The 12,702-nt window shown below is 40.7% G+C and overlaps 1 long non-coding RNA gene across 1 annotated transcript in view; it reads right to left on the bottom strand.

The window, feature by feature from the left end:
• LOC129698817 (uncharacterized) overlaps nucleotides 1–11,131 on the bottom strand; it is a 72,604-nt gene extending 61,473 nt beyond the window's left edge. The window contains exon 1 of the long non-coding RNA XR_008723731.1: nucleotides 10,785–11,131. This is a non-coding gene — a long non-coding RNA (uncharacterized LOC129698817). The remainder of the gene's footprint in view (nucleotides 1–10,784) is intronic.
• Nucleotides 11,132–12,702: the final 1,571 nt, after the last annotated feature.

Genomic DNA, 12,702 nt, shown 5'->3' on the forward strand with positions numbered 1-12,702 from the left:
CCATGTCAACAATTGAGGAAATAGCTCACGATTCCACGTGCAAATAAGGATAACTACTAAATGCTGATCTTCTCAGTGACATCTATATATTGTGTATACACTTGTTTTGAAAATGAATAAACATTTCTGAAATCCACTGAAATTACTTCAGTACGACTTTAAATCTTTGACAATTAATGAATCAGCAGAATACTCAACATAGATTCACTTCTACAAAAATTGTGGACAGATATATAGGTATTTAAAATTACGCTCAGCATCAATAAGTTAATGTAATTAATTTAGTCTTGCTTTTAAATAGCTCAATTATTATAGTACTGCCCATTACTTTGCAAATTGGAAGTGCTAAATAAATTCTCAAATTGATTTATTTACTGCAGGTGTGGCACTTCAACAGAATGAAGATTTATAATGATCATATTTGCACTATTCCAGTGCATTCTGTTTAGCAAAGCTTAACTGTTCAAAGGGTCTTAAAAGCACGTGAATATGGTAACTTCCACACCGTGATCCAAGGAATAAAAGGATTTACCATTTCAATGATGTTCAACCCTTGTAACAATTTAATCAGCTAACCCTCAACTTTGTTCCCAAACTTTCAACCCATGATTTTTCTGATGGAAGTATTTTTTGTAAATTTTCTTTTACACTGTCTATGAAGCATTCAGTAAAGAGCAAATTTTACCAGATTAATTATGATACTACATCTCCACTGCGTAATACCCGAATGTTCCAATGGCCCAGGTAGTCTGGAAAAACGTAACTATTTAAAAAAAAAATGGGAATAGATTTGACTGAACCAAATTTTAAACCACTTAATTTAAAATAATTATTTATTCAAATGCACATTAAATTAGTCCACCATTGCAGCAAGAAACTTAGTCACATCTCTTATGGAAGAAAAGTTTGGTCATTTTGGTCATGATTACATCACCCTACATTACACCACCAGGACCTAAATAAAGCATTGTTAATATTTGATTTATTTTCATTCCTTTTGACTACCTTAAAATGTCTTTACAAATACTTGTAATGCCACACCTCCAGGGAAACAACATTGAGACTAGCATTTCAGACAAAAACTAATCAAGACAATTATTCTTCATCAGAATTCACATACATGAAATTGCCACTTTTCACTTCTTTCGCATCCACAGGTTAAAATAAGAACAATACTACTTTGGACAGCTACATTAAAAAAAAAACTCACTTTTCCCCATTTGAATTCAGTAAAAAGCAATGATATAAAATAATGAACAGTAACAGCTGCAATTCTGATTAAGCAGTTTTGTAAGTAATACCGATTTGAAAAACTGGTGATAAAGTAATACTTGTTGCTCCAGATAATACTTGTTAAGTGAAAAACTAAACAGTTGATTAACACTGACTATTTACGCAGTATGTGCATCAAATCAATTCCAACTGTAAAGACATAAGGTAACTAAAGCACAAGGAAGGACATTTTTCAACAAGCAGAGTACAGCAGATGCTGGAAATCTGAAATAAAAACACAAGAAAAGGTACCTGTGGAGAGCGAAACAGTTAACATCTCATGTTCATTACCTTTCATCCAAATGATATGCTGCCTGACCTGCTGAGCATTTCCAGCACCTTCTGATTTTTATTTCAGAGAAATACTTTGCCACTGTCCTAATCCAAGAAAAATGCTGGTGGAATTCTTAAATAATCATAATTTTAGTATTCTCCTTCAGATTACTAACTACACAATTTGTATTACTGCCCTATGCCGCCTCAAACTGACTCACCAGTTTATGCATTTAATCTACATTATTAATTCAACATTGAAGCTAGCACAGCAAAAAAGAAAGCCTATGTGACAGAAGTGACCAGATTCTTAAATGAAGATGATCAATACAAACTATTGCTATCCAACGCAGTTTTGATGTGTAAGCTTTTATGAAATCTGCAGATAGAAGTATGCTTGATATCACGGTTGTAAATTATTGAGGCAACCACTCCTCAAACAGCCAAATCTCAGTAATATCTTTGCAACAAAAACTCAGTAGTTCATTCATGTATTACATGTTAGCCATATTAAGAATGCAAACAGCATTAATCAGCAGTACAAACAGGCAAAAACTACTAGCATTTGAAACACCGGCCTCCATTATCACAGTGGGATACGTCAATCATTCCGATGTTCTTATAACTGCACAGGCAATATGACAATGATCTCAGGGAGAATCAACCATCTCTGCAGCATACTCAAGGCCTCCCCTCCCCCTACACACAAAAATTTGACCAATCAGAAGGTGTCACCCATGACCTACTGAAAGACTTGCATCAAGCTTCAAATCCTTAAAAAAAACATCAATCATATAAAACAGAGAAAGGACATTGAATTATACAGTATTAACCTCTAGGGTTTGCATACAAAGACCCCAGATATATTTATGTCCATCCTTCAAGAGCTTCAGCACTGTTCTTAACACTAAACCAACCACCAATTTGATGAACCTCTCTGCCCTGACCAAGTCTAATGCTTAAGTGATTAATGAGAAGCTGCCCATGGAAAGACCAAGAACAGAAAAACAGGGCAAAAATACAATTATCTCCTTCATTAAACTACTCGGATGCCTCTCTTCAAGAGCGGTATGTTTGGTATACTGTTTATGATCAGTCCAATGATCCTGCACATTTAGATTCTTTCATATTTATTTAAAAAAAATAATTAACCAGTTTTACATTTTTAACACCCTCAAATCACAACTCAACATTTTGTGGTCTTTATTAATATCAAGCTTAATATTAGAAAAAAATGTGCTGAAGGTACACTTTTTCATTGCCAGTTAAAATGGCAGTGATTAAATACTGGTAATTTTTTTACTGCAGCTGCTTTATGGACATTTCCCTTTGTTTCAAAATTCTGATTAGTGAAAGTACCAACAAAAACTGCTGACCTGTTTGATTTTACAGCTCTCTGCAGAAGATTCAAGGACAAGCCACTGAAGAAATGTAGCAAGTGCAAAGAAAAACACAATAAGTCAGGGACCTATTATCTGAGCTACTGCTGATTACTGCCCACATTGCAGGGAATGGTCAATAAATAAAGATCATCACTATTCCAGCAAATTTTCAATTTACTAGCAGGAGCAGAAAGGAATTGCTCTGGGTTGCTGTTTTAATTTAGAGCAGTTAATCGAAATAATCAAATTTAAACATTTTGGTTTAAAATTTAACCTGAAGCTAAAGTACAGAGAGCTTATTTACCTAGCTATACAAAGTGTATCCAAATACCTTCCTCAAAATAAAACAAACATAAAATGTTACAATAAAAGTGGGAATGTTTGTGTAAATTGTGGTAAGTCAGTGAAATAACTGCCAGCTTCCAACTGTTTTTGTTGTGACAGTTTAGAGTTGTGACTGAACCAGACGTGTTCTTTTGATTTCTATTTCATAGTCATAAAGTCATGCAGCATAGAAACAGGCTCTTCGGCCCAACTAGCCTATGCCGACCAAGATGCCCCATCTACATTGGTAGGTACAGTCCTTCAGTACAAAAACCATATAATACCATATAACAATTACAGCACGGAAAGAGGCCATCTCGACCCTTCTAGTCTGTGCCGAACACGTATTCTCCTCTAGTCCCATATACCTGCGCTCAGACCATAACCCTCCATTCCTTTCCCATCCATATAACTATCCAATTTATTTTTAAATGATAAAAACAAACCTGCCTCCACCACCTTCACTGGAAGCTCATTCCACACAGCCACCACTCTCTGAGTAAAGAAGTTCATGTTACCCCTAAACTTCGGTCCCTTAATTCTCAAGTCATGTCCCCTTGTTTGAATCTTCCCTACTCTCAGTGGGAAAAGCTTATCCACATCAACTCTGTCTATCCCTCTCATCATTTTAAAGACCTCTATCAAGTCCCCCCTTAACCTTCTGCGCTCCAAAGAATAAAGCCCTAACTTGTTCAACCTTTCTCTGTAACTTGCTGAAACCCAGGCAACATTCTAGTAAATCTCCTCTGTACTCTCTCTATTTTGTTGACATCCTTCCTATAATTAGGCAACCAAAATTGTACACCATACTCCAGAATTGGCCTCACCAATGCCTTGTACAATATTAACATTACATCCTAACTTCTATACTCAATGCTCTGATTTATAAAGGCCAGCACACCAAAAGCTTTCTTTACCACCCTATCTACATGAGATTCCACTTTCAGGGAACTGTGCACAGTTATTCCCAGATCCCTCTGTTCACCTGCATTTTTCAATTCCCTACCATTTACCATGTACGTCCTATTTTGATTTGTCCTGCCAAGATGTAGCACCTCACACTTATCAGCATTAAACTCCATCTGCCATCTTTCAGCCCACTCTTCCAACTGGCATAAATCTCTCTGTAGACTTTGAAAATCTACTTCATTATCCACAACCCCACCTATCTTAGTATCATCTGCATACTTACTAATCCAATTTACCACACCATCATCCAGATCATTGATGTACATGACAAACAACAGTGGACCCAACACAGATCCCTGTGGCACCCCACTAGTCACTGGCCTCCAACCTGACAAACAACCATCCACCATTACTCTCTGGCATCTCCCATTCAGCCACTGTTGAATCCATCTTGCTACTACACCATTAATACCCAACCATTGAATTTTCTTAACCAACCTTCCGTGAGGAACCTTGTCAAAGGCCTTACTGAAGTCCATATATACCGCACCAACGGCTCCCCGGGCCTCTGTAGAAGCAAGCCCCGCGCTGTTTTTATACTCACAGCTCCAAGTACTGCATAATAGTTCAGACATTATCAAGATATTTATGGCTTTAAAAAATAACAACCACTTATTTGGTTGACAAATAATGGCAACAGACCCAAACCTTCAAACTTTTGAAGCAAGAAAATATTTACAAAGAAAGTTACATGTTAGCCAGTAGTTCCAATCCACAAATGGAAAAAGAATTTAATAATTTCAGTAATAAAATTGTTACTTAAGGACGACAATAAAGTCTGCCTTTCAATATTTTTAGTCTCTAAAACAGAAAGTATACTTATCATAGACACACATCACTTTAGAACTATTTAAATATACAGGTGACCACTTAAATTTACAACCGAAACACCCGGACATTCTGACTAAATTGTGAATACGTCTTCACTATTACAGCTCACGATGATTTGGGCCAAGAGATCTGTTTCTGTTAACAGAAGTAGAAATCTCTAAAAAAAACGAATGCAATTATTTTGGTACAAAATACTCAAAGAGTACTAGTGACAGGTTGTTCAGATACTTAATAAATTACCATGGAATTATTAACACCCGAATTACTAGCTTTATAGACTTACAGCAATGACACGTGCTCTGTAAAAATTTCCATAAAACAATATATAATTTTACATCGCAAGCTCATGCTTATTCTTATATCTATAATGTAAAACAACCATGTCGGGAACAAACCTAATCAAATTGTGGTATTAAAATCTCTTGTGTTGCAGATATACAACAATTGAAGACATTTGGAATTACAATTCAAGCTGGGAGTGACTGTTCTGTTTCAATTCAATGACACCACTAATGGGTTCTTAGCAGCTCCATGAAATCAAGCAGCTGTCAACTCAATGCATCAGAAGAAAAAGTCATACACTCCCATAAGGAAATGAGCACATCAGGATGTTTGGCAAAACATCTGCTCCTTCATATTTCATCTGACACAACAAAAACAGCTAAACAAAGAAATACAAGCATAGCCTTGTATTTCTTTCTTGTTTTTAAACACATTAACATTTTTAGCAACAAAAAAGTGTTTACCTCAAATATCATTAACACTGCATGCAATATTCACTCAAATATTTCTGATAGGTGATGCAAAACCAATTATAGAAAGACCTTAATGCATATTACTGCTACATTATTGTACAACATATGATCAGTAATCAAGCATAATGTGAACTTAAAATGTTGATTTTTTAGTTTTTTAAATGATAAATAATAAATGCTTTAAAGCCCCGCGGATGCATTTTGCTTATTTGATTTAACATGCAATATTACTCCAGAATCCATTTTTGCCCTTGTGTCAAACTGATAATTGATGACAACTGGTGTTACCAGTAGAAAAGGACAATGCGTTTTGATATTTTTCTGTTGAGCAGAGGTGTGGAACCTTATTGGAATAAAACCCATTTGACACAAGCTGGAAAGTTCACATTATTATTTAATAATATTAGGAAAAGAATGTCCACATTTCTCCCTCTCTCGGGGTGCTTTCTGCTTCAATAAACTCATCCCATGAATTTGATTATTTTATTTACTACTTTTGAACACCAAAGATGTTATATCACATTAGTAGTATTCCAATCAACAACACGGAAGCCTGCTCAACTATCCTAAATGACACATATAAATTAGTATCACCCAGAGTTAAAAGGAGGAAAAATATCAAATACAAAATGCAGCATTTCAAGCAACTTTGCAGAAGAAATGCAATAATCATGCAAGCAATATTTTGTTTTTCTTTGATCAGCTTATCTCCCCTGCTTAATCTGCCAAATCTTGCAGGCTTTTGTTGCATGTATAATTTAAAGCCATCTGCTGTTTGGGCTTTTGCATTTCAAAAAAAAATTAACCCCAAGATTGGAGTGGGTTTGTTACCAATATACAAAGTATTTGGTTGCAGTGCATTGCCCTCTCAGATTAGTAATTACATATAATCACAATAAAAGATTTTTCTCCGTCTTTAAATTTGCCCACTACAAACAATTTAAAAAATGGTAGATCATAAACCACAAAACCACTTAAAAGCTCTGACAGCATTTTCGAGTTAGAACACTGAAAATTCTAGCTAGCATTCCAACTTTATTTTTTTCTATTTTCTGTCAACTTATCCACAAAACTTTGCACAACAATAAACTGCAATCCATCGTTTATAGAGAGAGAAATACAACTTATTTTAAACTTGCTCGAACATAACACCAGAGTATTTTATAGCCTGTGCTAAGAGTATAATTTTAAACAAATTTAAATCTTAGAAACACAGCCTTCACTGCCACTTGTGTTAAAATAAGTACTGTAATAAGTTAAAACAGCCACAAAAAGCTGGAGTAACTCAGTGGGCCAGGCAACATCTCTGGAAAAGGAATAGTTGACGTTCTGGGTCCTGACCCTTCTTCAGTCGCTGCGCTGCCTGACCCGCTGAGTTACTCCAGTTTTTTGTGTCCGTCCTCGGTTCAAATCAGCATATGCTGTTCTCACTTACACACACTGTAATAAGTTACATGTATTAATCTTTCAAAATTGATACAAATAAAAAGATAGATATGAAGACATGTCTGAAAGGCACCATTGGTGTTTTCTTCGTCTATGGGTGGTACTAATTATTGTTATATGAAATGTTATACATGAACATAAATTTCCAAAAAGACCTCCCTCTGAGGAAATGTTGATAGCTTGTGAGAATCAATATAATGCTAGGAAATGTGGGAATTACGAACCATGCTGTATTTATAGAAATGTTTACAGTTCTATTATTCATTTTTTTTAATTTGAGATTCAGTGGGTAGTTTGTAAAAATATTTCCCATGCTTTTAATAATCGAACAAATAAACTAATCAAAATGCAATACCAGCACGTACTTCTATTTAAAATATTTACACTTCTAAAACTGCACCACGTTTAGTGGGAAGAGCTAACGCTCCAATGTTCATTTTACAACCATATTCATATATTTATATCGACTCTTCAAGTACCACCACTGATATTGTTTTCCTTCTCAACAACAACAAAATCCTGTCAACAAAGCAGCAACATTATTCTTGCTCCAGAAACTGTCCACTTTTGCCCTGGGTTTAATATCGGACAAGTCCAGGCCTTATACAGCTTATCTAAAGTTTCTGTGCAGTTTCATTTTAAAAAGCAGCTCGGAAGTTGGAAGAAATAAAATCCCATTGATGAACAGGATAAGAAACAAACAGCCAGAAACACAAGACGGGGGGGATTACACTCAAACTTTATATGACGTCACTGACCCCGAAAGGATTCCTAACTTTGGGGAGTCCGTATGTTGTTTTAAAAAAAACCTTCCTCCAAACAAAAGGCTTTAAAAAAAAACACATTACCCAAGATGGCGAAGGGTTGTTGTTTTGAAGAGAAGAAAAATGGAGGATATTGTAATATACACAAAGGGATAAATTTCAACAACTCGCCTGAATAAAGCGGCGACGGCGGCGAAGGTACAAAGCGAGAGGGAGGGGAGAAGATGGAGCGGCGGAGGGAGAGGCATGGACACGTAACCTTGGGGAGGGGCGGGGGGGTAAGACCAGACAGCGGGTCTCTTTTAATAATAATAACAGAAAAAAGAGTTATCCTTTAATTGATCTGAATGAATGGTGGTGGTGGTGTTTAGCATGGCCGAGGATGAGACGCAGCTGTGATGGGTGACGCCGAGGCGAGGCCCGGCCCAGATCGCCCGGCCTCCGGACTGTCAACGACAGGGAGTGTGGGGGGGGGGGGGGAGAGTGAGGAGGAAGGGAGAAGATTAATTAGGGGGCGGGGGAAGGGGGGGAGAGAGAGAGAGAGAGAGAGAGAGAGAGAGAGAGAGAGGGAGGGGGGGGGGGAGGGAGGGGGTGGGGGTGAGGAGGGGAGGGAGATGGGGGGGGGAGAGATTTGAGGGGGGGTGGGGGGTTGAGGATCTCAGGAAGGGATGGGGAGAAGGGGGAAGGAAATTGAAGAACATCTCACAAACTTCCCTTAAGAGGACTAGCTTGAGTAGATGTTGAGTTTTGGAGGGGAAAGGAGGGAGATGGAGGGAGGGGGAGGGAGATGGAGGAGGGGGGGGGAGGGGGGTGAAGGAGAGGGGGAGGGGAGGGTGGGAGGGAGAGGAGACGGGGGAGGAGATGGAGGAGAGGGGGGAGGGAGAGGGAGATGGAGGTGAGAGAGATGGAAGGGGACGGACAAGGAGGATGATGAGTGGTGGGGCTAGAGGGGAGAATTGGGCAAGGGAAGGTGAAATCAAGAGAGCCTGGGTGGGGGGGGGGGTGAGAGCTGGGGGGGGGGTTATTGGGCATAGGGGGGGGGTGATGTCGTGCGTAAGATATCGGGCAAGGGCGATGGCGAGGGAGGAAGGTAGTGGGCGAGGGAGAGGTCTTGTCGGGCCGAAAAAGCGAAAGCGAGGGAGAGCATGCCAGGATGGGGCAGAGGGAGAGTGTGTGTGGAAGGGAGATGTGTAGCGCACAACAGGGAAGAGGGGGGGGGAGTATGCCAGGGCGACAGAAGGGGGAGAGCCAGGGCGAGAGGAGCATGCCAGGGAGAGGGGGGGGGGGGGCGGGAGAAGCATGTTGGGGAGACGTGTGGGAGTGTGCCGGGGTGGGGTGGGGTGGGGGGGGTGAGGGACAGAGAGAGAGGGGGGAGTGGGAAGAGGCTGGGCTGGGGTTGCGCGCCAGTGGTAGGGGTAGTGTGCCAGGGAGTGGGAGAGCATATGAATTAATGAGGGTGTGAGTGAGCGAGGATGCGAGGTTGTGGTGTGAGGGAATAAGATTGGAGGATGAGAGAGGGTGTGTGGACAAAAGGTGATGCATCTTGCCCATTCCTCCTTGCCTATCCCATTTGTACCCCACTTCTTGTCCACTCCCCTTGCCCACCCAGAGGCCTCTGCCTTCAAGTCATTCCTCCTGCCTGCCCCACAACCTTCCAGGTACTCCCCCCTTGCCCACCTGTTCACTCAATTGCACCTTTTCCCCCTCCCAGCCCAGCCTCTTCTCACTCCCCCCCCTCTCCCCACTCCCAGCCCCCCCTCTCCCTGGCACATCCCCCTCTCCCCGGCACACTCCCCCTCCTGCCCTCTTTGCCCATTCTCTTGGCATATTTTCCCACCCCACCCCGTCCTGCCCACTCCCCAGCCACTTGTTGCTTGTTCTCTGGCCCCCTCCGGGCACTCTACCCGCCACACCGCATCTAGTTCCCCTTTATCCACCCCCTCCTGCTCACCCTCACCACTCTCCCCCCCCCCCCTCCCTCCCCCCACTGCCTCTCCTCCATCCACTCTGCCCTCCTCCTGCCCACCCGGCCCTCCAGCTACTGCCCACCCGCCTCTTGTTTCCCTCCAGCCCACCACCCCCTCCTGTCACCCATCCTCTCTGCCCCGCTCCTGCAATATTCCCTCTCTGCCCACCCCTTCCCTGCTCCCAGCCTCTCTGCCCCTTTACCCACCCCCAGCCTCTGCCCACTCCCTCCAACCTGCCCCTCTGCCCACCCCTACCCTCCAGCCCCTCTGCCCACCCCTTGCCTGCGGCCTGAGCCGCCCGCTGCCTCCAGCCCAGGCCCCGGCAGCGGAGAACAGGCCCCGCCGGCCTCGACCCAGCTCGCGTCCGTTTGTTTTCCTCACGGTTTTTTAAATACAAACTACACGAGAGAGGAGGAAGAGAGAGAAAGAGGGAGATAAATCGGACGATAACCCTTCAGAAATGTAATGAGAAAACCCCCCAAACACGGAGGCGAGGAACACGAATCCGGTGCCATTCGACAATTTCACGGATTTGTGAACAATTCTGAGGTACTGGAAAGGGGAAAAGTGTTTTCCTCCGCAGTTACAAAAGGATTAATTAAAGCGACAGGAGACAGAGACGGTTGGAGACACAAAGTGGAGAGCGTTACCGAGCAACCCCGAGCCTCGGCCGCCCCCAAATCTCCCCTCACACCAACACCTCGCCCCATCTTCCCTGCCACTCTTGCTGCCCCTGTATATTTACATCTTTACCTCCGAAAATACGAGAGAGGGGAAAAAAAAAAGGAAAACCCAACTCACCTACAGCCCCGCAAATGTCATCGACTTCCCTTCCGGATACGTCGAGAGAGAGAGTTTTAAAGATAACACAAGACGGTGCGGTTATTTGCTCTGAACCTTCCTGGTTTTCCCCTTTCCAAACTTTTTTTTTGTGTGTAATTGAGGCGGGAGGAGAAAATAAAAGATTTGAAGGGGGGGGTTGGGTTAATTCGGCGGAGCTGCGAGGACACGGAGAGTTTTTCAGCTCCAGTGCATGTGGTTCACCCCGGGCTGACGTCAGGCGCGGCTCAAACAATGAAACTTGCTGCCACCACAAGCACTCTGCTTGCTCAATGAAAGCAGCTCCCAGTCCTCCCCACTCCACAACTGCACCATTCCTCCTCCTCCAAACATACTTTACTTCTCCTCCTCGCGATTTGTTATTCACTACAGCGTGGAGCAGAGAAAACAGCAGATCTGACTCTTCTATTTCACCCAAACAACCGCACAATTTCTTCTTTAAATACACTTTCTTTTTACTCCTTAGGATTTGTTATTTACTATTGTGGAACAGAGCAATCAGCAGATCTTGACCTTTATTTCACTAAAACAACTGCACAATTTCTTCTTAAAAATACTTTATTGTTCCTCTTTATTTGTTCTTTACTTTATTGTGAAGGAGAAATCAGCAGACCGGACTCTTTATTTCACTCAATCAACTGCACCATTTCTGCTTTAAATATACTTTCTTTTTCCTCCTTAGGATTTGTTATTTACGTCATTGTGGAGCAGAGTAGGCAGCAGATTGGAGTTCCCCTTCTTATATCACTCAAAACAACTGCAGCATTTCTGCTCTAAATATACTTTCTTTTACCTCAGGACTTTTTATTTACCACATTGTGGAGCGGAGAAATCAGAAGATTTGAGTTATTTTAATAGTGCCCAAATAACAGGAGTTGTTTCGGGTTTTTTTAGTTACTACAAAGTGGAGCAGAGAAATCAACAGATCAGTCCTCGTTATTTCACTCAATCAACTGCAAACATTTCTTCTTTAAATGTACATTGTTTTTCCTCAGGATTTTTTATTTACTACAGCCAGGAGTAATCAACAGATCAATGTCCTCGTTATTTCACTCAATCAACTGGAAGAATTTATAAATATATACTTTTGTTTTCCTCCGTAGGTTTTTTTATTTATTACATCGTGGAGCAGATAAATCAACAGATCCGACTCCTCTTTATTTCACTCAACTGTAGCATTTCTTTTTTAAATATACTTATTTTCTTCCTTAGGATATTTTATTTACTGAAGAAGTAAATCAGCAGGTTGGAGTTCTCCCTGTTATATCACTCAATCACCTGCAAGATTTCATTTAGATATTTTTTAATTTACTAGTGTGGGGCAGAGTAATTAGCAGATCTGAGTCCCTCTTTATTTCACTCAATCAACTGCAGGATTTCATATTTTTAAAATATACTTTTTCTTTCCACAGGATATTTTATTTACTGCACGATGGAGCAGGAAAATCAGCAAATTTTATATCTGCTTTATTTCACTCAATCAACATTCTTAAAATGATGTTTTTTTTCCTATTAAGGATTTTTACAGTTACTACATTGTGGAACAGACTAATCAGCAGATTGGATTAATCTTTTTATTTTACTCAATCAACTGCAAGATTTTTTTTAAGATTTTTTTTTCTCTGAGGATTTTTAAATTTACTATGTGGAGCATGGTAATCAGCACATCATAGACATTTTTATTTCAATCCACATTCAATTTTTTCCTAAGGAATTGTTATTTACTACATTAGAGCAGGAAAAAAATCAGCACACCAGTCCTTGTTATTTCACTCAATCAACTGCATGATTTCTTTTTTTGAATATACCTTTTTTCCGCTCATGATTTTATTCACTACATTGTGGAGCAGAGAAATCAGCAGCTCAGAAACCTCTATTT

The sequence above is a fragment of the Leucoraja erinacea genome, chromosome 7 (assembly GCF_028641065.1).
Source record: "Leucoraja erinacea ecotype New England chromosome 7, Leri_hhj_1, whole genome shotgun sequence".
NCBI lineage: Eukaryota > Metazoa > Chordata > Chondrichthyes > Rajiformes > Rajidae > Leucoraja > Leucoraja erinaceus.